Source organism: Podarcis filfolensis (genome assembly GCF_964270895.1).
Source record: "Podarcis filfolensis genome assembly, chromosome: 8".
Classification (NCBI taxonomy): Eukaryota; Metazoa; Chordata; class Lepidosauria; order Squamata; family Lacertidae; genus Podarcis; species Podarcis filfolensis.
This window is the reverse complement of record NC_139611.1, coordinates 40,289,377-40,313,515: the sequence shown is the minus strand read 5'-3', so window position 1 is coordinate 40,313,515 and position 24,139 is coordinate 40,289,377. Positions and strand designations below refer to the sequence as shown.

At 41.8% G+C, this 24,139-nt stretch overlaps 1 protein-coding gene and 1 long non-coding RNA gene across 5 annotated transcripts in view; one reads left to right on the top strand and one right to left on the bottom strand.

The window, feature by feature from the left end:
• The window catches only part of ANKRD11 (ankyrin repeat domain containing 11), a 193,178-nt gene that overhangs the window by 109,433 nt on the left and 59,606 nt on the right, over positions 1-24,139 (bottom strand). The window lies entirely within an intron of this gene.
• On the top strand, positions 2,275-14,997 carry LOC310768397. The gene is made up of 3 exons (XR_014551309.1): positions 2,275-3,309; positions 13,563-13,631; positions 14,888-14,997. It is a non-coding gene; the product is annotated as an uncharacterized lncRNA (long non-coding RNA).

Genomic DNA, 24,139 nt, shown 5'->3' with positions numbered 1-24,139 from the left:
ATATAGAATTAATCATAACACATCCAACCTTTGCTGGCAGGAATGCAATTTAGCTGGCACTCTAGTACACATGTGATGGTTTTGCCCATAAATATTCCCTTTTGGAAAAAGCTTTTCAAACCATTAATGGAATGATGGGGAAATCACTACAACCAGATGCAAATTCAGACCTACTATCTTATTTTAGTCCTCAGATTAATAACATAACCAATAAAGACCACATCCTCTATTTATTAACTGCAGCTATATAAGTGATTGCAAAAAAATTGAAAAAATTTAAATACAAATCTTTCTGAAGCCTGGATTTTGCAAGAATAGGACATCACGCTTACAGACAAATAAACCATTTCACAAAAGGAATATTGATCGGGGGGGGAGGGGGAGACTATCTCACACCTTCTATACGTCATGATATCTTTTTATTGACTTTGTTAAGACATGGTTTTCACCCTCCATTGATTCCTGGAACCTTATGCAGAGACATTTTCATTTGATTGCTTTACTTGGAATGCCTAAAACTACAATCAGCCACTATTTTTCTTTCTTTTCTGAACAACTACTATGGTCTGCTTTCCTTGAATGGGTATGTTTTGTTACTCAAAATTAAAAATCAATCGCAAAGAAGCGGGAAAGGGGCATAAATAAACTGAACATCCAATACAAAACTAATTAATCAATGGCATAGTTGGGGGACGTCAACACTCAACGACTCACTTCCCAATTCTCTATATTGAAACATTTTTCACTTTTGCATTTCTCACTATAAATACTACCTTCTACCTTATCCTTATCTTATTTACCTGAGTGAGATGCAGAGAATAGAAGTCTGCACCACCATGTCACAACCATTCACTTAACACCAATGCCTATTAAACTGTGATCAAGCGACACCCTCCATTCTTAGAAGATGCTACTCTACAAAACTATTCTGTAATGTTGGTCACAAGCCCTGAAAACATCAAAAGTAACTAATGAATATAGGGGAATGTCCCTTGGTTCCTTTATTATTTTCATATCCAGTTCTACTAATTGAATGATTCTTCCATCCCCAGCACACACAGGGCTATACCTTCCAGAGAAACCAAGGCTGTGCAGTGAAGTGAGGGCAATTTAGAATGAGCAAAGTGTGACAATTAAGTGCAGCTACTCTTCCTTAACAAGCTTCTAAGTAAAAAATGCTCCACTTTCCCACTTGTGCTACATATAGCAGAATCTGCAGAACTCCAGAGCAACACCTTCTGTAGCTGAATATAGCCAATATGATAAAACACAAAGATCTATGCTCTCTGACTTCTGAATAAAGTATATAAGGGATCTGTAGATGCATACTGAACCAGTTCAGCCTTCTGAGTTGTTAGGCAGCTTGCTCTCCTATTTAAAATGGAAAATATTTTCCAATTGCCTCACTGCAAGATTTCACAAACCTGGCTTGCACTGCCTGTGTTGTTTCTGACCTGAAAAAAAGTTTGGAAAATTTTTGACTCATGGAAAAGTATTTCAGAGAAGCATAGGCAACAAAAAAATGAGCTTACAGAAATGCAGCAGTTTTGTGACCCTAATTCACATTACTGCTCCTAGGAAGGATGGGTGGTATTTAAATATAATGCTATTACCACTTTGTATTGTTAATAATAATTAACATCGACAACAACATCAACAACAACAATAACAACTAAGAACATGGTCCAGTTTACTATTGGGAAAGACAATGTCAGTGTTGGCACCCAAAAGGAAGACTATTCAAATGCAAACTGAAGCAGACCAAAACACAACTAAGAAACCAGAACATTACTTTGAAGTGAGTCTTCACATTCCTGTTGTACATCCCTGAGGCCAAGCAATGAACTGTGCTATTCCCCTATCACCTCTATCATGTTATACAAGAACACAGTACCAGTACAGGTTCTGACCAGTTACAACATCTGTGCAGTGTGACCTGTGTCTCTGTGTGTTTTTCCAGTTCGAAAGCATGTCAAAGTGCAAGTAGATAAATAGGTACCGGTCCAGCGGGAAGGTAAACAGTGTTTCCGTGTGCTGCTCCGGTTTGCAAGAAGCGGCTTAGTCATGCTGGCCACATGACCAGAAAGCTGTACACCGGCTCCCTCGGCCAATAAAGCGAGATGAGCGCCACAAACCCAGAGTCGGCCACAACTGGACCTAATGGTCAGGGGTCCCTTTAAAACTTCCTAAGCTTTAAAGGGTTATAATATTCAGTGTTATATTGAAATGGAAAATAAAATCACAATATTTCAACTTGATGATCTGAATGGCTCAAGAATTTCTGCAGCAAGCTTTTCTCAAAAAGGCTGTCTAGCTCCCTCAGTCTCTACTTCACCCCACCCATCCCACAAAAGGCAAGCCATCAAGTCACCTATTGTAGCCAAATTCCAAAGGCGCGGAGTGTGGGGTTTGCTGGCTATTTGCCCATGTCTTTCCTGCTAGCTAGAGGAGCTGGCAACCATTGTGTCTCCTGCATAAAACAGACAATTTCATGATCAGGCAGGCCACAGTGTGTAATAGAGCTCAAGGGATATGACCTAAGACCATATAAGGATATTGTGAGGTGAATTTAAACTAGCAAAATGTAGGTCTTTGGGGGGTTTCCCCATAGCAAACTCATAGAAAAAGGAGGTGCAGGACAGATTGGACTACATAAGCCTAAAGCAAAGAAAGTTCCCTGTTTTATTTTGCTCCAGATCAAACAAGCTGTTACAAGTGTAGGCAGCCCACACATTTGTTGTTCTGATGCATCATCTTGGCTTGTCCCTGGGGAGAGGCATGGAGCTTCCCCAAGCTATATGTACAAAGGGAAGATACGAGTAGTGCAGCGCTGGCTAGAAAGGCTTGTATTATGATCCCCAAACACAAGCACCATCAAAAGCTGTTGGTAGCTTTCTACTCCATTCAGATCAGTAGATTGCTACCACGGGGCACTCTTAATTACACCAACATCTTCCCCGCAGAAAACCAGTGGTGTGATTAAAAAACTGGTTCAGCAAGCACCGAGAAGCTGTACTCCTGGGTTTTTCCACACTCCCCAAGGCCCAAAGACACAAGGATTCAGTCCAACTCATATTGAAAATATTCAAAGAACGTTATCTGTCTGCTTTTCAACCAACACAAAGCAGCAGAGTATTCAGCATTTGAAATTAACCCACCAACTCGGCCAGCTGCTCCTCATGCCCTCTCTCCAGCAGACAAAGGAGGATCAAGTTCCTCTGAATTTTCAGCACAACTATGAAATACCCAAACCTCAAGGGATAATTCTGAAAGATACCCCCACCCTTTTTTCCAGCCTGCCAATGGAAGGTAAGTAAATGAGGCACTGGGCTGGCTGGAAAGACAGGATGGCTCTCAGCCAGTCTGCCACTAGAATGCTGCATGCAGCACTGAGCTCTCTGTTTAAAGAGGAGATGCTCCCCAGCTCTGTTTACGTGAGTGGAGGATGGGTAAGATTCTTTGGTAATGAGAGAACAACATGCAGGACAGAGGCTTCCCCGTGCATGCTTCACTGCAGTTATCCTAGAAAACAGATTAATTTCTGCTTGCTTTGACATCACTGCCAAACAGATTTGAAACATTTCACACTAAGGAAAAATGGTGGAGACTAAACCTAGGCTTCTGAAAATGTAGCTAAACAAAAGCTTCTTTGAGACTTATGTACAATTTCCCCATCTAATACGTGTTCAGGAAGCATGCAATACTAGCACTGGTTTACAAGCCAGGAAGATTAACACAGTTTGGGGGGAGAGGTGTTTTTAAAGAGCCATGTGTTACTTCAAACCAGGAATTTGGGGGCATGAAACTCTGCTTTCCTTTCAATTTAATAAAGAAATCTAGCCACTTAACAATGGCCACATCCAAAAATTATTTATGGTGAACACTTTTTTCCATTTTCAAGTTACACATAAACCTGCACACAATCAAATGCTTCCAGCGGTGGCCAGCTCTCTCTGCACCTTTTAGCCAAATATGCAGTGAATCAAAGTATAAAAATAAATCAAGAGTAAACGCAGTTCTATGTCACAAAGGAATTGCTTATATGCTCTAGTCTAAAACTAGAGATGAACTTGGATTTTTTTTTGATAAAGAATTGAAAAAGGAGAAAGGTCTTCATAAAGGGAGGGGGAGAGAAAAGTAATGTGATGTACTTCTACCCAACCTACCTCAAAATCTGTCAAGGTAGCATTATGACATCAGTTTACTCACATGTTCCCCAATTGGCTGGAATCAAATTCTGAAAATCCCCCCCCCCCCTTTGGGCCCTAAAAAATTGGCACTGTTAAACAGGAAAGGCAGTAATTGCTCTTTTCAGCCACTGCAATATATAAAACTGTCTCCTTCAAGGAGGTAAACGAAAAACTGCAGAAGGATCTGCTTACCCAAAAAGCTAACCGCATACTTTAAAAGGGTAGCACCACCAAGAAGAAACTTTTTTTAAAAATCTATTTGATACAAGAGAAGTGGAATGAACCTCAGTGCATTTCAAGCCCAAGAATCCTCATAACGGGACTAAACAGGAAAAACGAAAACTAAAGTATGTACAAGCAAAAATGATTCCCCCTGCCCCCAGTAACACATAAAACATGCATGACTCCTTAAAACTTGCAAGCTCCCCAAGCTCTATCACTGGCAAATTAGAAACCGTTGCTGGCACTTTGGTCCAAGCTCATTTGCAAAAAAGCTTTTAAGACAGTTTGGTGGATGGATGTACTGGATAAACTAGGGCTATGTCACAGAAAATTGGAAACCTTTTATAAAATGCATCCCAAATTTTAGATTTGTGTTATAGAAAAAACTGAAAGGCAAAAAAATAGAGCACTGCTGAACAACTGAGTTCAGCTATTCAGCTAACATACACACTGCCTTCAACCCCACCTCAATTAGGGCATTCAAAGGCAGTCAGACAAAAGAATGCTGAGAGTAAACTGCACTAGACAGGAATATTTTTAGCACGCACTAAGACACTCTGCTGTGAAATTTCTGCCTCTGCATTTATAACTATGGTATACTATGTGGATATTATTTTTTAGCCCCAAAAAGATACAAAGTGTCTTCAGAACACTTAAAATATCCTTCTGAAAAATACTTTTCAGAGATGACAAGCTTTAAGCAAGGCATCTACTTCCACCTATTTCAAACAATGTGTGCCTGGAGAAACCTCACGAACAGGGAGATAAGTCAAAATAGCTTCAATCACTTACATACAGCAGCCTGATCAATAAGAAATATTTCCTTAGATTACTGAGAAGTCTGAATGCATGTTACAAAATGACCTATGTCCAAAATAATATCCTAAAAATATAGTTGTGATAAGATATTGTGCTACACATTTAAGCAATGCTGAAATATAAATACTGTTCGGAAACAAGAACCTTTGCTATACTAAACCAAACATTTAAAAGATGAGTGTGTGCAACTTGATAATAAAAGGGCTAAACATCAGAAATATTGGCAACATTCTCCAGGCACACTTCCCTTTACAGTTTTGTTGCTCTATGCAAGCTGTAGGAAGGCATTTTAATCTCCAAGCAGCACCAGTTTCTTTCTCAATTTAAAAGACTAGCTTTCTAAAAGAGTGAGGTGCTTTCCAGGCTGCAGCTATGAGCAGCACGTTTCTCATTCAGCCCTGCCCCCATCTTTTTCCGTTCCCCTCCCAGCACTGCGGCAACGCAGATGGCAGCAGTGTGACCTCGCTGTTCCTGCCTCCTTGTTTTGATCCTGCAGTCTTGATTGTTCAGGCTAATCCCACACTCTGAGCCTTGGCTGCCAGCCAAAACTGTTATTAATGGCACAAAAGCTTCTCATTCCAGCTACTTCTACATCCGCTAATGCTGTTGTTGCCTCCCTGCACCCTACAAACTGGAGCTGCACTATGTTTTGCTAAAATGATTTTTCAAAAGAAAAAGAAAAAACAGTTTTGTGGTCATCTCTGCACACACAATAATCTTACCCATAAATCACAATTTTACAATTGAAATAATAAATACAGTTGCTAAACAAACTAACAAGAAACTTATATGAGTTCAGTACAGTGGTACCTCGGGTTACATGCGCGTCAGGTTACATATGCTTCAGGTTACAGACTCCGCTGATCCAGAAATAGTACCTTGGGTTAAGAACTTTGCTTCAGTATGAGAACAGAAATTGTGCTCCAGCGGCGCAGCAGCAGCGGGAGGCCCCATTAGCTAAAGTGGTGCTTCAGGTTAAGAGCAGTTTCAGGTTAAGAACAGACCTCTGGAACGAATTAAGTACTTAACCTGAGGTACCACTGTATTTAAAACAATTTTTTTGTGAAAATGGAGCCATGTAACAGAAACTGATTCAAGTACAACAGTACTTTTAGTAAGGCAAAGCAAAGGAACAACCTTCAAGGCAATGCCAGAAAGTCTAGTTACGATCTGACTTTGTGTGGAAATTTAGAGCAGCAAACTCTCATTCAAGGAAGGCCCATTTCCCCCTTGATTTTTATCTGTACTAGTACACCACCAGATCTGAACTTGGCACATGGCTCCCCCCCCCCCATGTACACTTTGGGTAGGTAGTGCTACTCAAAACTCACACACACACATATAGATGCCAACATCTCCAAACACTACTATGTACACATTTTCCTCACCACCTGTGTAAGCAAATGTCATGTGTAGAGCAGCCTTCAAAATCTGCTCTGAATTCTAGATGGCATTGTGGTGGTCCTCACTAAGGAAGGTTTTGCCCTTAAACTGCAAATACTTAATTAAACAGTGAGGTTGAAGCTGAGAGCACAACATTACACTTAACACAATTCTGAATGGCAGCTTTAAAGCTATGCTTACTTCAGCCTACGTGCTTTGGTCAGATCATCTGCTGCAGTTCAAGACCTCTTATAGTACACCAAGACAAGGCTCAAGAAAAATATGGCAGGAAGAAGCTTTCTATTTCTCAGCTACTTGTACACAGATTGACAAAGTTGATATGGTAAGGATTTCACCCCCAACATTCAGCCTTCTCAATTCATTCTCATTCTCTCTCTCAGGGCAAGTTTCTTCAATGAAGTAAACATTGTACAGACACCCCCACTCTCTGACCCAGAGCGTGCAAGATACAAATCTGATTCTCAGACTCTGCTCTAGCCATGGTTAGGAACCTTTGAGGAAACCCAGTGACAATAGCAGCACTTGTGTATCACTGATTATGAACACCTCACAAGATGCAACAAGAACAGCAAGATCTCATGAATTCAGATCTTGCACAGGAGTAGGCAACCTAAGGCCCATGGGCCACAAGCGGCCCACGGGGGTCGTTTAACCAACCCAAGAGCCGCCCCAGAACCGAGCCGCCTGCTCAGCGAGTCCCCGCATGCAGTGCTAAACCAGCGTAGCATGGTGCAGGGACTCGCTTCCGCGGCGCTGGAAATCGTGTCTGCGCAGATGCAGACGCCCAAAATCGTGTCTGCGCAGATGCAGACACCAGAAAACGAGTCTGTGCAGACGCAGACATCGAAAATTGTGGGTGCATGCACTCACACACATGCACGATCCAGCCCACGGAGGGATCTCCACTAGAGAGGTAAACCTTGCCAATCCGTGATCTTCCACTACATACTGCAAAAGGAAGAAATAACAATGGATTGGAGTGACACATGATACACACAATCCTGAAGAAATAATGATCATGTGGAGAGAAGCCCATCACAAAATTCCTAAACACATCCCAAATAAAACGGACCCACTGTTTGTGGTCGACCATGCTTTTGGCCCTTATTGTGTTTTGGAAAATAACAAACCTCACTGGAATAGGACTAGTTGGTTGGGGGCTTAAAGAGTAGAGCAAATAAAATAAAATATAGCTTTCACTTCTTAGAATGTGACAAAGTCTTGTAGGAATTAAAACTTAAGTGCTTGTAAATTTGGATAAGGCAAATTCAGTTGTCCTCTACCAAATGCATGCCCCTCCATCTTCTCATGCCTGGTTAGGTCACTAAAGAAGAAAGAGAAACATGGTGTAATGTGGTCAACTGATACCCCCAACCCCTCTACCCTGAAGTCCATCTTCTGTGGCTCATGTTGAGAACTCTGTGGTGCTAGATGGGTGGGGGAATACATTGCCTCAGTAGATGAAAGCCAGGAAATTTGCTTAAAATATTATTAACAAGATTACAGAATATGTACAGCAGAATCAGAAACTAAGACTACAAACAATTCACAAGCTCTTCTCTAAAAGTTATAAGAAATAAATTTGGGGGTGCTTTTCCCAACAATAAGCTGCAATTTTAAAGACATTTTAAGCCACAGCTTGGAATATACCTGGAAGGTCCTCTGTAAGAAAATGCCTCCATGCTCAACACCAAGCAATAAAATGGTTCTAACAAATGGTTCTAACTGTTTATCTTTATACAAAGTCATTGCCAAGCTTTCTTTTTTTTTCTCCATGAAGAGAACACACATACCTCCTCCTAGCAGAAGCAAAGCAAACATTTGACACATGCATATGCTCAAATACTGAAGAAAATTTTTGCTCTTTCAGAATGCTCCTCAGATGTCTAAAGTCTGAATTTACAAAGCCCAGGTTTGAAACGTCTATCCATGCCAGAAAAATTATTGCTTCTGAGCAGCAGAAAAGCTTTGCCCTAATGGAGGAACGTAGGAAGTTTCCTTATACGGAATCAGATCCACCAGTCAATGTAGCTCAGTACTGTCTACAACAACTGGCGGCGGCTCACCAGATTTCAAACAAGTAATCTCTCCCAATCTTCCCTGGAGATGCCAGTGGAAAAAGATGTAGGTTACATATTAAGTAAAAAGTTAACATTACAAATTCCATTTATTTATTTGATGAATCACTTCCCATAAAACATCTCAGAACAATCCAATAAACACTATTATTTGTGAAGGTGTCAAATCCAACACAGATGCAGACTGTCATAAAAAATATGCATGTAAAATACTTGTTGAAAAAGGATGGTCTTCAGTAGGCACATGCACACACAATTATGACTTTACACCTAGCAGAAACTACTTCTGTTCATGAAAGACCAGGTATCCAATTTTTGCTTATCCCACACAGCGCAGTGCAAACTGCACCCCACTCATAAAATGGTTCAGTATGAAGCAAGATCAGCAAAAACTGGGTGCTCCACATTGCTCCAGTGGAAGTGTTTTTTGGTAGTGCAAAATCACAAGCTACATACAGCCCTCAATGTTTCTGGGCACTTGGACAACAGAAAACAGTCAAGTTAATGTGCATGTCACAGGAACATAAAGGTAAAGGTAAAGGATCCCTGACAGTTAAGTCCAGTCGCAGACGACTCTGGGGTTGCAGCACTCATCTCACTTTACAGGCTGAGGGAGCCAGCATTTGTCTGCAGACAGTTTTTCTGGGTCATGTGGCCAGCATGACTAAGCCGCTTCTGGCGTAATGGAACGCCGAAACCATAGCAGCGCACAGAAATGTGGTTTACCTTCCCACTGGAACGCTACCTATTTATCTACTTGCACTTTTTTGGCATGCTTTCGAACTGCTAGGTTGGCAGGAGCTGGGACCAAGCAATGGGAGCTCACCCCATCGCGGGAATTTGAACCGCCGACCTTCTGATCGGCAAGCCCATGAGTCTCAGTCGTTTACACCACAGCGCCACCCACGTCCCTCATAGGAACATAGGAAACTGCATTATATTGAGTAAGACCATCTAGCTTAGTACTACACTGATCGGCAGAGGCTCTCTGGGATTCCAGACTGGGCTCATTCCCAGACCTACCTGGAGGTTGAACAAGGGAACTTCAGCATACAAAGCAGATACTCTACCACTGAGTTACAGCCCTTCCAATAAATTAAGACTTCATGATCATGCAAATATGTTAGTTTTGTGCACTGAGAAAGAGTAACTGCTCAACCCAGATATCTCTTTTTTAAAAAACAAAACCCAGTACTAGGACAAAATCTTAACTTACTTATCTAGAATACTGAAACCAATTAAACACCACTGTTTGATGGGTGTACCCAATACTAGGGCAAAATCTTAACTTATAGGCTTCTAAGTGGCTGGAAGTCGCTAAAAGTTTATCTTTGGAAAGAAATCTGAATCATCAGCCTATTCTCCATAATATCAATGACTGGCCTGATTTGTGACCACAAGACTACTTATAGGAGGCCATTGGTTTATCTGTAAGTCAGGTATGCTGCAAATAGGCAGCTGCAAATGACTGGATGGAGGGAAAAGCAGGGTTCAAAATTAGTGGGTGCCAGTCACATCTTGCGACTGGCAACCAGCCATTTGTGACTTGATGGAGAGATCCAGGTGCATCTTTTACTACCGTTCTACCCACCAAACAGCTGATTCACCTGGTAGCGCAGCAGCAAAAGATGCGTCTTCGGTTTTTTGCTGCTGCTGTGGTACCCAGTGAATCAGGTGTTTAGTGTCTACCCAGCAGCCCCCGATTCACCCGGCTGAATTTTTTATATATATATAAAAATTAAAACACATTTTTTACTGCCCTGCTGCTGGGTGAATCAGGTTTTTGGTGGGGTAGAGATGTAGCAAAAGATGTGTCTTTTGCTGCAGCACTATTTTGCAGACCCCAATTCATCCAGAGGCATTTTTATTTTCATTTTGGCTGCAGGGCTGCCTGGTCTGGTGGAGGGGGGCAGCAAAAAAAAGGGGAGGGCACCTGGACATTTTGTTTTGGTGCCCACAACCTAGGTCTCAGGAGCCACATGGCTCCTAGCATTCCTATCCCAGTTTCTAACACTGGGGAGAAGGAGGGGATATGAAATATGCTGTACTTTTTGGTACTCCTTTTCGCCGAACTACAGTCATCTCTGTCTTTCCATTCCACTACTAGAGCCTGTTAACCTTTTGCCTCTCAGATCTGGTTGTTCTGTGTCCTTGTGCTTTGTTAACTGTATAGATTCCATTTTGATTCAGTTCTGTTGATTAGACATCTCTTCCAAATATGTCATCCACGAACGAACAACTGCTCCTCTCCCTTCTTGTCTGTAAGCCTTATATATCATTTGAAATGTAATCTAACTAATTTAGGTAGTTAAGAACAGATATCAGCTCCCCAATGACTGAAATGAGGATGGTGGGATTTTCTTTGAGTAACAGTTAAGGTAAATGCTATTTTGAAATTCAGTTTGCAGATGCGAAGAGTCTGTTTTGTCCTCTAGCAGGATACTTTATCTCACTGAAACAGTAGGTTTCTGTAAATCTAACAAACTTTGACCTAGTTTTAGCATCCCTGGGTCACTCAAATTCAGAGGTTTGGGGTGCTCCTGGGTATATTGTTGAGCCAAGGTGCAACAGTGCCCAAGAGTGCCTAGTGCCTGGAAAGAAGACTTCCACTTTTTCTCTCTGTTGAAGACCTAATTAACATCATTCATTCATTCATTCCTCAAGAGATATAAATATAAAATCTACATAATCCCATAGCTTCTCTCTAGTGCCTTTGTGAGGGGATCTCAAAAGTGCTTGGCAAACAATGTTTTAAGCTTTAACACACCATGTGATAGAGAAGCTCTCTGTGAGCAGGACAGAAGGAGCAAATGAATCAGATAGGTATAGATGACTTCTGTCTCAAGCTGCAGACATCTGCCATCCTGTTAGTGTTGGATGATTCTGATTTATATCCATTCCAGTTTACTTTCAGACCTGGTTTCATGATAGAAAGACTTTACGTCACCCTGGTAGATGGCTTATGAGAGGGAATAGAAGGAAGGAGTGCAACTCTATTGGTTCTACTAGACTCAGGACTACCACCATGATGACCATGGCAGTGTTCAAAATTAGCCAGGCACAAGGCGCAACCAAGTGAAGATGCCTGGGTGCCAGGATGGCACCTGATGTCGCCACCATCTGGAGGTACGTGCCTGGGGATCACTGGATCTGGACTGTTTTCACACACTAATACCACATCCTGTAGAATTCTATCAGTTGCATTTTATCTGCACGCAGGATGAATTTCTGGAACTAAAATGGCTTTTATGTACAGCCTGAGCAGCAGCAGTCACCATCAAGAAAAAGAGGCAGGAATAGGCCAAAATGTCAGCTAGACATTCCATTTTAGCGACTATAACCTTGATTTAAAGAGCCATTTTGATGCCTAGCTTATATACATGAGTTTCTAACACTGGCCCATGGGTACAATGGTACCCTTAAGGACCTTCCCTGGTACCTATGAACCTTGGAGCCCCTTCACTCACTGCCATATTTGTCATGAGATGGCAAGCATGGTTACTTCCCCTCACTGCACTGGAAAGTACACAGAAGGAAGCTGAAAGAGTGACACACTGTACCACTTCCTCTTTCAACTCTATGTGCTTTACGAGGCTGAGGCTGCCATCTAAACAGTTGAACAGAAAGTGGGGTGACTGGGGATGGAGAGAGTCTGGGTGGTCTAAGAAACTAGAAGAAGCAAAATGAAGCAACCAGGAGACAAGTGGGGAGAGAACGCAGGTCAAGAAAGTATGTGCATGGAATGCCACTAAGTTCCATCCTGCCCCCCCCCCCAACTTTTTAATAATTACATAAAACTGTTGGGGGAAGTCAGATTGAGGTTTGGGCTAAAGTCTCATCAATATCTCGGATTTCTATCTCCTAATCCCAAGGAAACTGTGCAATTACTGAACCAGTGCCTAGAGGGGGTTCTAAGGTGAATAGGGCAAATAAGCTGAGACACTATGGGCAGTGACACAGAGTACATCAGATAGTGGTCTACAACTTGCCTTATGTGTGGCTGCACCTCCTATGAAGGACTTTGTGTGTGGTTTAAGAGTTCTCTTGGACTTGGTGCTAACTTGGGAAGAGCAGGTAGCAGTGGTGGCTTATACTGCATTTCACCAGGATAGGCTTGTACACTAGCTGTATCTCTATAAGGAAAGGTCTGGCCTTGTTTTGGTTACCCATGCACTTATGGCAATCAAGCTGGACTACTGTAATGTGCTCTATGTGGAGCTGCCTTTAAAGATGGCAATAAATTCTGATGGCTAAGAATGTGGCCACCCAAGTATTATGGGGGTTAGGCAATTGATGCATAGGACACCTTTACTATGGGAGCCACCCACAGAATAACAAGATGTGTCTTTCCACCCTAGACAAGTCGAAACCAACAGATAAAGAATTACTGTTGAGAAGGTCAGCACTGACACCATCAAAAATGGGTAAGAGACATAGCTTAGTTCCCAAGATAACCTGTTTGCCAACAGTACCAGCAAGCTGGGAAAATGTGGGTTGAACGAGGTAACTGTTAGGTGGATTTGTAGCTGGTTGACTGACTGAAATCATAGATGTTGACAAGCTGGAACGTGTGCAGAGAAAGGCAACTAAGACAATTAAGGGTCTGGAAACTAAGCCTTATGGGGAGCACTAAGCCTTATGGGGAAAACCAGTGGTGGACCATCTTCAAATAATTCTCTCTGTTAGCAGACATGGACCTCAAAGGAACAAGTGAACCAGATCTTAAGCCACTGAGAATTTTTCAGTTTGCCTATAGGTCTTGTTTTCCACACCAATTTCAAAAAAGTGAAGAAAACTGGGATTGTAACAGTAGGGAATATATCACAGAGACTCTGCCTTTTTCTTCCAGGGGCACACACCTTTGGAATGCACTACCATCCAGGAGTCATCATTAGATGCTTTTAGGAAAGGCCATCAGGTCAGTTTGTTTTCCTTTCACTTGGGTTGCAGCTTAATTGATGTTAACAATTTTAGCTATACAGTGGTACCTCTGGTTAAGAACTTAATTCATTCCGGAGGTCCGTTCCTAACCTGAAACTGCTCTTAACCTGAAGCACCACTTTAGCTAATGGGGCCTCCCGCTGCCGCCGCACGATTTCTGTTCTCATCCTGAAGCAAAGTTCTTAACCCGAGGTTCTATTTCTGGGTTAGCGGAATCTGTAACCTGAAGCGTCTGTAACCTGAGGTACCACTGTATTTTGTACTGCATTTTAATATCTGTGGGTGGATGTGTGTTATTCTATGATCCTATTATAATTATGATTCATTAACTGATGCTGTTCTTGTATACATATTATTAAGCCACCTTGAGTGGATTTACTCTTAAAGGTGGCCTGGAAATACTTTAAATCAATAAAAAATACATGTAAATTACAACCACTCTGAATATTCTCTCATGCCCAATTCTAATACTACTTCACCATGGCTGGATTCCATGCTGCAGCAGATCTAAATCTTATCAAATTGCACAGGTAGATCAGATAGGAAAAAACAGTGAGAGTGTGGGGACTTCCCACACCATTCATCTATCCTCTGTTTCTGCCAGATTTAGACATTACCCCCATAGAAGTAATATATACTAGCCCTGGGGCTATTAAGGAGGACAGTGTGATGCTATGGATTTTGTTTTGAACTTGCATTTGAGAGATCTGGGTAAAAAAAAAAAAAAATCCAGTTCAGCCATTTAGTTTACTAGGTGACTTTTGAACAAGCAATCACGGGCCCGTGAGTGCTTCAGTTGGAGAACAGCCTTTACTAAAGGTGCCATGGACTTTGAAGCAGCATTCAAAACTCCCATTGTTCTAGGTGCATTTTCCAACAGGGAATTTCATAGGCGCAAGCAGTTTCTGAGCTCTTGGTGCAGTAGTGCGCCTAAGATTTGGTGCAGTACAGCGCCTAAGAGTGTGTGAAGAGAAATTCCTCCCCGCCAGACTTCCAATAGATCTAGGGGTCGTCTTATACATGAGGACATCTTATACATGGAAAAATACGGTAAGTCTTATGTTTGCAAACTGGACACTCAAGGTGGGTCTGCCATCAGCTGTAAAGGTCTTTAATACGTGTTAACTGTGGTGCCAAAAAGATATATTTATATGAAGGAAAGAAGGTGTAGGAAGAATCCAGGGCTTGTCTGCAAAGTAAAAGGAGGACCTTTTTCTGCCTCTCTACTTCCAGCCATTCTCTGAAGACTGGAGAAGAGACCCTCTTAAGCAGCGGTAGGCAACCTAAGGCCCATGGACCACAAGCGGCCCATGCGGGTCGTTTAACTGGCCCCCAAGTCACCCCCGAACCGAGCCGCCTACTCGGCGAGTCCCTGCACGCTGCGCTAAACCAGCACAGTGCCGGAAATTACGCTTCCGCATTGCCAGAAATCACGTCTGCATCTGTGCATGCTCAGGTGCCGAAAATCACATCTGCGCAGATACCGGAAATCATGTCTGCGCACACAGATACTGGAAATCGCAGTCACGCACGCACACACACGTTCCGGCCCACAGAGGGATCTCCGCTGGAGTGAACCGGCCCAGGCGAAGTAAACCTTGCTGACCCCTGCTCTTAAGAGGTGAGCAGGGGAAGCATGGCTTTGTTTTTGCAGTCTTCAGATGAGGACTAGGCCATGTGAAAAATGAACATAAGGTTTTAGCGGCAGTTCATTCACTTTCAGCTTTGTACACACCGCTAAGACCGTGTTCATGGAAGACAATCTTACTCGGCTATGAGTGATTGCCATAGAAGAGGAGGAGGACTTGGAAGCCTTCATTGAGACTGACTGTTTAGTTCAAAGCTATACAGTATATGAAATATAACAACCTCAACTTTCCTACATAGCTTCTGTTTCATGACTGAGAAGCAAAAACTGACAAACGTTTTCGCAGCATTCTTGTTAAGAGTCTGGAATGAGACTTATCAACTCTGTATAACCCATGTATCTGTTTGGCTCCCTGACCCACAATCTCCAGCCCTCCAAACTTCCCTTCCCATCAATAGTGCATAGGCCCTCTTTCAATTTGCAGGCTGCTCAACCACAACTTTTGTTCCACCATTTCAAACTATGAGCTGTATTTGCACTTTGACATGCATCACTGATGTTGTGCATTCAACTGTGTTCATTGTGTTACATTTGCATTCCTTTGTACTCCAGACTGGCAGAGGAAATGCTTTTTGCAAAAGGGATTTAGTGCATTTTGGTTTTTACATTGTGTCACAACTTCATCTGCTCTTATTATGTTTGTTTGCAACTGTAGTCTATCATCTAAGCCTTTTAACTTACATTTGTACAGTTGGTCATTGCTTTAAAAAAACAAAAAATGCTTTTCACAGCCATATAAACAATCCAAACTAACAGTAAGCTTATTTGCAAGGCAAGAATACTTCTTACACGTGTCATTTCTGAAGTGAACAGTACATTAAACTGTGACTGCAGCAATCTGGGGTCTCCATTCCCTAGAATATATTCCAAATGACATTTCCATGCAGCAATGCAGGGATTTTCACTACTCCTACTTGAAGCTTTCAATAAACAACTGGTAACTTTATAGGTTTGGAACAGCACAGCATGTAAAACAACTAGGCTAGATGTATGTGAAACTCTTTTGATGTTAAATGTTGCATTATTTATTAGTGTACATTTACTTTAATATTTGCACTCCATTTAGATCAGTGATAAGCAACCTGGAGCCCTCCAGATGTTGTTGACTCCAATTCCCATTAGCCCTAGCCAGCATAGTCAATGGTCAGAGATGATGGGAACTGTAATCTACCATCAGGCACACCAGATTCTGAATCCATGATTTAAACTCTCTTGCTCATTCTCTCCTTACTATGTACATTTCTTCTACTGACAGAAAATGGCAACTGTTTTGCCCTAGGCAGCAATGGCAGACTGATATTTATGCCAATAAAAAAAGGTAAAAGGTAAAGGACCCCTGGACAGTTAAGTGCAGTCAAAGGCGACTATGGGGTGTGGCACTCATCTTGCTTCAGGCCAAGGGAGCTGGCATTTGTCCACAGACAGCTTTCCAGGTCATGTGACCAGCACAACTAAAATGTTTCTGGAACAATGGGACACCATGACAGAAGCCAGAGAGCATGGAAACACCGTTTATCTTCCCGCTGCAGCGATACCTATTTATCTACTTGCACTGGTGTGCTTTTGAACTGCAAGATTGGCAGAGCAGAGCAACGGGAGCTCACCCTGTCACATGAATTTGAACCACTGACCTTCCAATCAGCAAGCCCAAGAGGCTCAGTGGTTTAGACACAGTGCCACCCGCTTCCCGTTTATGCCAATACCAGCAATCCAGCTGGAACACAAATTTAAATTCTTGGCACTGTGTTGCATTCATACAGTGAAAATACATCCCAAGGACCTGAAAAGATTGGACTATAGTCTACTCCTGCACCTCAAACTTATACATTGGTATCTCTCTTCAATGGGAGATGGTATCCCCTGATAGGTGAACCAAGCCCTACTGAGAGTAAAGTCACTCATTGAATTCTAGTGCCTTGGAGCTTGCTGGTGTCATCATTTCTCCTCTTTACTTCATCAATTCATGTGTGAAGCTCATTCAGTCAGCAGACTGATGCAAGTCAAGCTAGGAACCTCAAACACTGACAGGCTGCTACTAATAGTTCTTTGTGTATTGCACACTGAGCACTACATGCTTCTACATGTTCCATATCAATAAGTGTGGGGGGGGGAGAGAAGGGAGGGAAATAACCCCTTCCTCTGGCATTTACAAGCTAGCAAGTGAACTGTGTGGTCCCCTGCAAGGAAGATGCTCACATCTGTGCCCTTTCATATTGCCCTGGCTTCCTTTTAATTCATCTTCCTCTGGCTGCAGAATGGTGCGTGCTGCCTCTCTCACATTGACATTGCTTTGCTACATGAGCTGCATTCAGAGCAGGTATCGCTGAGTAAAAAGGAGTGCCTTGTGCTCTCTGCTGAAAAGGAGACAGGTGGCTAGTGGCTTGAAGAGTGGACGAGCAAACTAAAATATATAGAGAAGAAAAACCTTGTACAGTTAAAAATAAGACTGGTGAACTGAACTGTCACTTTGCCGTCGCCCCCTTTCTGTAGATAACAGTTTGGCTGTTTGAAGCACGTGATAGGGAACTGTGAGCGTGCTGTTCTTTACAGCTGCCCTTTGTATGAACTAAAAATCTGCTGGAATTAATAAAGTGCAAGGAGGAAGAGGAACTCACTAGCCGAATATACTTGTGTATCCTGCGTGGAGCAGAGTATAAATCCCATGGGAAAGAAAAGCAAGGTTATAATCTTTTGAAATAAATATTCTTTATACATTTTCCCCATAAGCTGCACTTCTATGCAGATGATCCTGTGTTTCATTGCAACAACAAAAAATATTAATGTTGGCTAGATGCAATGCAAATTTATAGAATACTGGCTTCTTTCCACTTCACTTTTGATAAGCACACACTCCAAACAACTGAACAGTTCTTTCTAGGAGTGAGTAATAAAGGCAATTAAAAACATTTGTTCTTGCTCCCAGTTTCCTTCCTGAAAGATGCTGCTCCTCTGAAAATTAAAATGGCATGAACTAAACACCAACTGAAGCTAAATAATCTCAATCCTCCCATCCCAACATTTTACTAATATGATGTCTGTTTCTTTACTACCTATACAGGTTTTACATTTTGAGAGTACATGCTCCTGTTCTCATTTTTTTCTTTTTGATTATCTTTGCAGCATTCTATTTCTTGCTATTTTAACATGAATACTTCATAACACAAAATCTTTATGAATTTTTATCTCTTTCTGGAAGGATAAGCCTATAATCCTATTCTATTACTTTGCCAGTGCAGTAGAATTAGATTTTTCTGATTAATTGGCCTTTCAAAATTGCCTTCTAATAATTTTAATATGAATTGCGCTGGACCTCTAACCATTCCTGTTAAAGTCTTCCTTTTGGTAGTAAGTGGCAGCAATAAGTGCTGACTACACTCAAGATGCCCAACCAGTCTCAGTTTGCAACAAAAGACCATTTCAAGAGTCTTAATGGACTGTGGTTTATTCTGGAAAATGTACAAGATTCGGAAATTTCAGTATGGTTCAGTATGCAACTGCCTAAATATTTGAAGTCCAAGCACAACACCATTTTTGCACCAATTGTGCAAAATGCCAATGAACTTCCTGGCCCAGTTAAAGTTAATAGCAGTAATCTTTAAAACCTTAAACAATCTGTGGCCAGCCTACCTGAAGAACCATCTTCACTCTGACCCATTTATTAAGCTCAAGACTGCAAGTTCTACTTGCATGCTCACCAGTAAGATCAATCACGTTGGCAGGTACAAGAGAAAGGGCTTTCTTGGTGATGGCCCTGCAGTTGTAGAAATACATTCCAAAAGAATTACTGTTAAGCCTAACACAATGCTAAGGAGTTTTGTAGGAGATAGTCTTCTGGTGATGCAGCAGTGGCATTTTTGGGTAGCTCAAATCTTATTGGTTGCTGCACATCCCAGTTCCTTATTCATGCTGTGTACAATGACAGTTATTGGTGTGGGATAGCATACATGAGAATGACTTGCCCTAAAACATGTACAGGTGATTCTGCATTTACACAAGAGTTATATTCCAACCCCCTGTGCGCATAAACAAAATTGTGTAAAATGGGGAGTATTCTGGTGAGTCAGCTTCCCCACCAAACAGCTGATGTGTGGGACAGCACACCAAGCAGTCACTGTTTCCCTGGGTGTCAGCTGGGAAAGCCCCTCAGCCTAGCATGGAGACTCTCCGAAGAGGATGTCCTCTTTGGGCTCTAAGGAAGGTCTCCTCATGAGCCAGAAGGACTCTCCAGGGTGCTCCTCATTTCCAGGATCCATTTCTGGGTTCCCAGCACTGCACAAATCTCGGTCACATGCAAACAGAGCACACACAAATGGGGAGTTGCCTGTATTGAGCTAGAAATTATGCTAGAAGTCTCATAGAGGACAGTCTACTAATGGTATGGCAGTGACAGTATCATTTGTGATTGCTCAAAGATTATTTTGTTCGTCATTCATTTGTATGTATTTTTTTAAAAATGGTATAGGGGCTACATGCTTGAGCATTACTTGCACCCAAATGAAGTACTGGACTGGACAGGATTTCAGGGTATCTGTATTCCAAATGTGTTGGTGCAGGAGATGATTTGGCCCAAAACGTAGTGATGTACACAGATTGTTCTGCTCACAATAGGTTTTCGAAGAAGGTGGTGCTGTGGACTGCTGCTCTTCGCTGTGGACTTCCACAGGGCTCTGTTCTGGTCACTATGCTTTTAAATCTCCATGTGAAACTACTAGGGAGGTCTGGAGTTTTGGAGTGGGCTGTACCTCCCAATTCTTTTTCATTTCCTTATGTGGAAAGGAATAACCATTTGCAGGTGATAATAGACTGAAGGAGGATAAATAAACTGATGCTATGTTCAGAAAATGTGGAAAAGGTCATGGGACACAATGACAATAAAATATTATAGAAATGCTGGTTCTAGATGTACTGCCATAGGAAAAAAACAAGTATGTATATTGGGAATGCTGCTAGATCTAAGACTCATCCAGAATTCTCAGGTTTAGGTACTGTCCTATCAAGTATGATAGATTATATGTCAGCTATGTCTCTTTTGGGAAGACAGTAATTTAGCCACTATGCTATATGTCCTGGTGCTAATACTATTGCAATGCACTTGGCGTGGGATCACCCTTGAAAACAATTCAGAAATTTCAGCTTGTACAAAATACAGCAATTAGGGTGATTATTAGTGCTGATTTAAAACAAAAAAACAAAAAAACCACCAATTTCCCATGAGCTTCACAGTCTGCCAGTCTGTTGGCACGTCAAATTCAAGTTGCTTCTAAAGTATTGTTATAGGTTTGCCAGAGGGTCAGAGAGAGAGACCTTAGAGCAGTGGTGTCCAAACTTTTTTCAAAGAGGGCCAGATTTGATGAAGTGAAGGGCTGTGAGGGCTGACCAAAGGGCCAACCAAAGTTGTTGGCCTTTTTTTGGATTGAAGTTGTTGAGCTTTTTTATTATTTTTACCCCAAAGTTGCTGAGCTTTTTTATTATTTTTGTTAGGATATTTCCGTTCTGGACCCATAACCTGTTGTTGGGATACTGCAAAACATTTGTTGGGATACCCCAAAGTTGCTGAGCTTTTTAGGATTTTACCCCAGGAAATAAATTGCCACAGGGGCCGGATTAGGCCCCCAAAATGGACTTTGGACATGCCTGCCTTAGGGAGACAAAGTATTTTTGACCAGTAACTGTGGAACAGCCTAAGATCTGCTCTACCTCCTACCTTAATGAAAGGGGAAACAGGAAAGGAGAAGACAGCAGAAAATACAAGCTTGGATGGGAAGATTCCAGGGGTCTTGGCACAGCAGAGCCTGCTGTTTCTTTAAGAAATATGGTTTATTTATACTGTATTGGCCCAAATATAAGCCACGCTTTTTCCAAAATTCCAACTTTGGAAAGTTAAAGGGCGGTTTAAATTCACGACCTTACAAAAATTGGCTTTTATGATATCACTGCTGAAACAGACATACGGTAAAACGGAACATTGTGCCTGCAGAATTTTAAGGGAGCAATTTATATTCGGGTATTGCCTTTTTTTCTCCCCTCCCTGCTTGAATTTTAAAGGTGTGGCTTATTTGCAGATGCTGCTTATATTCGGGCCACTACGGTACATATTTACATCTGAGTTTTGAGGAAGGGCTGCAGAACATTACATGCCAAGAGTTTCTTGAGCAAGTTTGGGTTCAGAACAGAAGCCATCCATGCTCCCCCGGTATCTGTGTAGCCCCTTTCGGCCAGCCCCGCATGTCCTTCTGGTCCCTTAGTTATTCCTGAAAACCCTTACAAAATGCAACTCCCCCATTCGGTAGCACCATTGCCCACTGTAATCCCAGCAATTTCTTCCTCAGTGCCTCCTGCCAGAGCCTCTTGCCTGGTCGATGGCTTCTACTGAGGGGCTTATGGCTGGCCATCAGCACCATTGTTTCTTCAATGACCCATCCTCAGTGAGCCATCACCAGGCTGGCCTCATGAGGAAACTAGCTGGTGTATTCCCAGTCCTTGCTAAATTCAGAAATTTATGTGTTTGCTCAGATTGTAACCCTTCATTGACTCTAGGAGTTTGGGAGGTCTTGCTCCCCACACCCAAACCTACACTGTCTAAATAAATAAATCTCTTGCCTGCTCTTTTATTGCATAGCAATTTCTACACTTGATCTTAGCCAAAAGGCTGAGAAGTGTTTCCATTAAAAGCCTGAGCCAGTAACCAGGTCTTCAGCAGGTATCTAAAACTTAAGAGTAGGTGTCAGCCTTATCACAGAGGAGAGAGTGCTCTAAAATAGAAGACACTCAGTTCCCCACTGCTACACAGTAGGCCTCAACTAAAGATGGTACAGCAAATTCAGTCTCCCCAGTAGGTCTTAATAAATGGGCAGTTCTATTCTGGAGAAGGGGTAGCTTCCAGTTTCTATGAACTGTACTGGGTCCAGGACACTTGTAGCACGATTCCCTAATACACTCTCCTGTGCACTGAAATCTAGTAGCAACAAATTGCTGCAAGTTCCTACTTTTGTAATAGTAGGAATGGCCAATATTGCATTTTCTGCTGCATCATGATTGTGCCACCATCTCCCGTAAGAAATTAATCAGATCCTGAAGTCTGATTAGTTTACGCTGGCCTCGAAAACTTTTCTATTCAGGGGGGTTGAACTAGATAACTTTCGAGTTTCCTTCCAACTCTCTGATTATCTTTCAACTGATGAACAGACCAGCTAAAGATGTAATTTACTGCTTGCCATGGCTGTTTGAAATTATTTCTCATGGTTGTATATTTTGATTGATTATACAGTTGGAAAGCAGGTTAAAAGTATTCTAAATTAAAGAAAAATAAATAAAGTGCTGTGGCACCTCAGAGACTGATTAAATGCACCATTCGCTGCAGAAGTGGACTAAGGCTGAAGTGTGAACATAATGCACACAGAGGAAGCTGGAGGATAAGCCAAATTAACAACTTGGGAGGACCATTACTGATGGATGACATACATGACATTCAAGGATGAACTGATGTATGTGATGTTAGCAACACAGCCAATGTTGTAATGGTCATCAACAGTACTGTCAAACTAAAAGAAAGGACAAAGCTGACACTGGGGTTTACTTCAAAGCCTGGCTCCCCATTGCTATTTGGGAAAAGCCTCTTCTCGTAGCAGAGGGACTGTCCCAAAAACCATGAAGTGGCTTCTGCCAAGGAACTGCTCACTTGATACCCATATAACTATTCACCTTTTTCCTACTATAGACCAGCAGAGCTGTTCTTTTGGTAAATATTATGCAATACCTAATGACTCAAAATGCAATATCCTAGGATAAACTAAGATTACATGTTGAATTATGTTTCTCTTTTCTTTCATTCTCAATCAAGCTGCTTTGCTAGTTTTTGATGCAAATCAGCTTCTTTGGAAGAAGAAAAGGAGGCTTGTACTAGAATTTGTGCATAAAGACTGTACTCTTAGACAGCTGCATATAGCATATAAATGACAAACATAGGAAATACCCTGTCTAGCTAATTTCGGTGTCCTGCAGAGCTTTCATTTCTGCTCTGACTAACCTAAAGAAGAGTGATGTTGTAACCAGATGCATGGAAGTATTTCTTCTCTACTGAGACTTGGGCAATAATCATAATTGGGAGAAGTCAGAACCTGAATGCAAGTCCAACCACACAAACATTCTGGAGAGGATTTTTAAAGGTGTTTCTAAGAGGATGCAAGCAGGAATTGAAGAGAAAATAATTAAATGGTCTGGAAACTATTACACATCAGAAATCACTGGAGCACTAAAAGCTATTGGCTTGCAGCTATGGTAGAAACCCTTTAAAAACTGTCATGGTAGTTCATGCTGCAATTTGCCCACTCATTCTTCAATGAAGACTTTTTAAAAATGCAACACAAACACCAACAAGTAAATGTCAGTAAGGAGTTGGGGGGGGCCTTTGTTCACCACAAAATTTTGCCATAAACATTCTATTGAAGAAGAGGCATCAGGTAGGACAAAAATCAAGCCAATCATGTAGCATTAAGCTGCAGTCACCTGAACTTCAGGCGAAACAAGGCACTGAAGAAACAAATTAAAAACTATAACAAACATTGTACTTATTTTTAAATTTCCAAGTCCCCAAAATGAATACCAGACCTGAGGTGTTCCCTGGTATACCCCAAACATACATTCAACCAAAAAAACCTGGGTTAACCGATTTTGTGAAATATGCTTCTACCTTCTTTATGCTACCTTCTTTAAATAAAGTAGTTTCACACAGACGCACATATATACCAAATTTAGTTAGAACAGACATGCTGATGCAAACCAAGGCCAAAACAGAGGAGAGCAAGTATTGCATACGTTGTGTGTATGTAAGAGGGTTA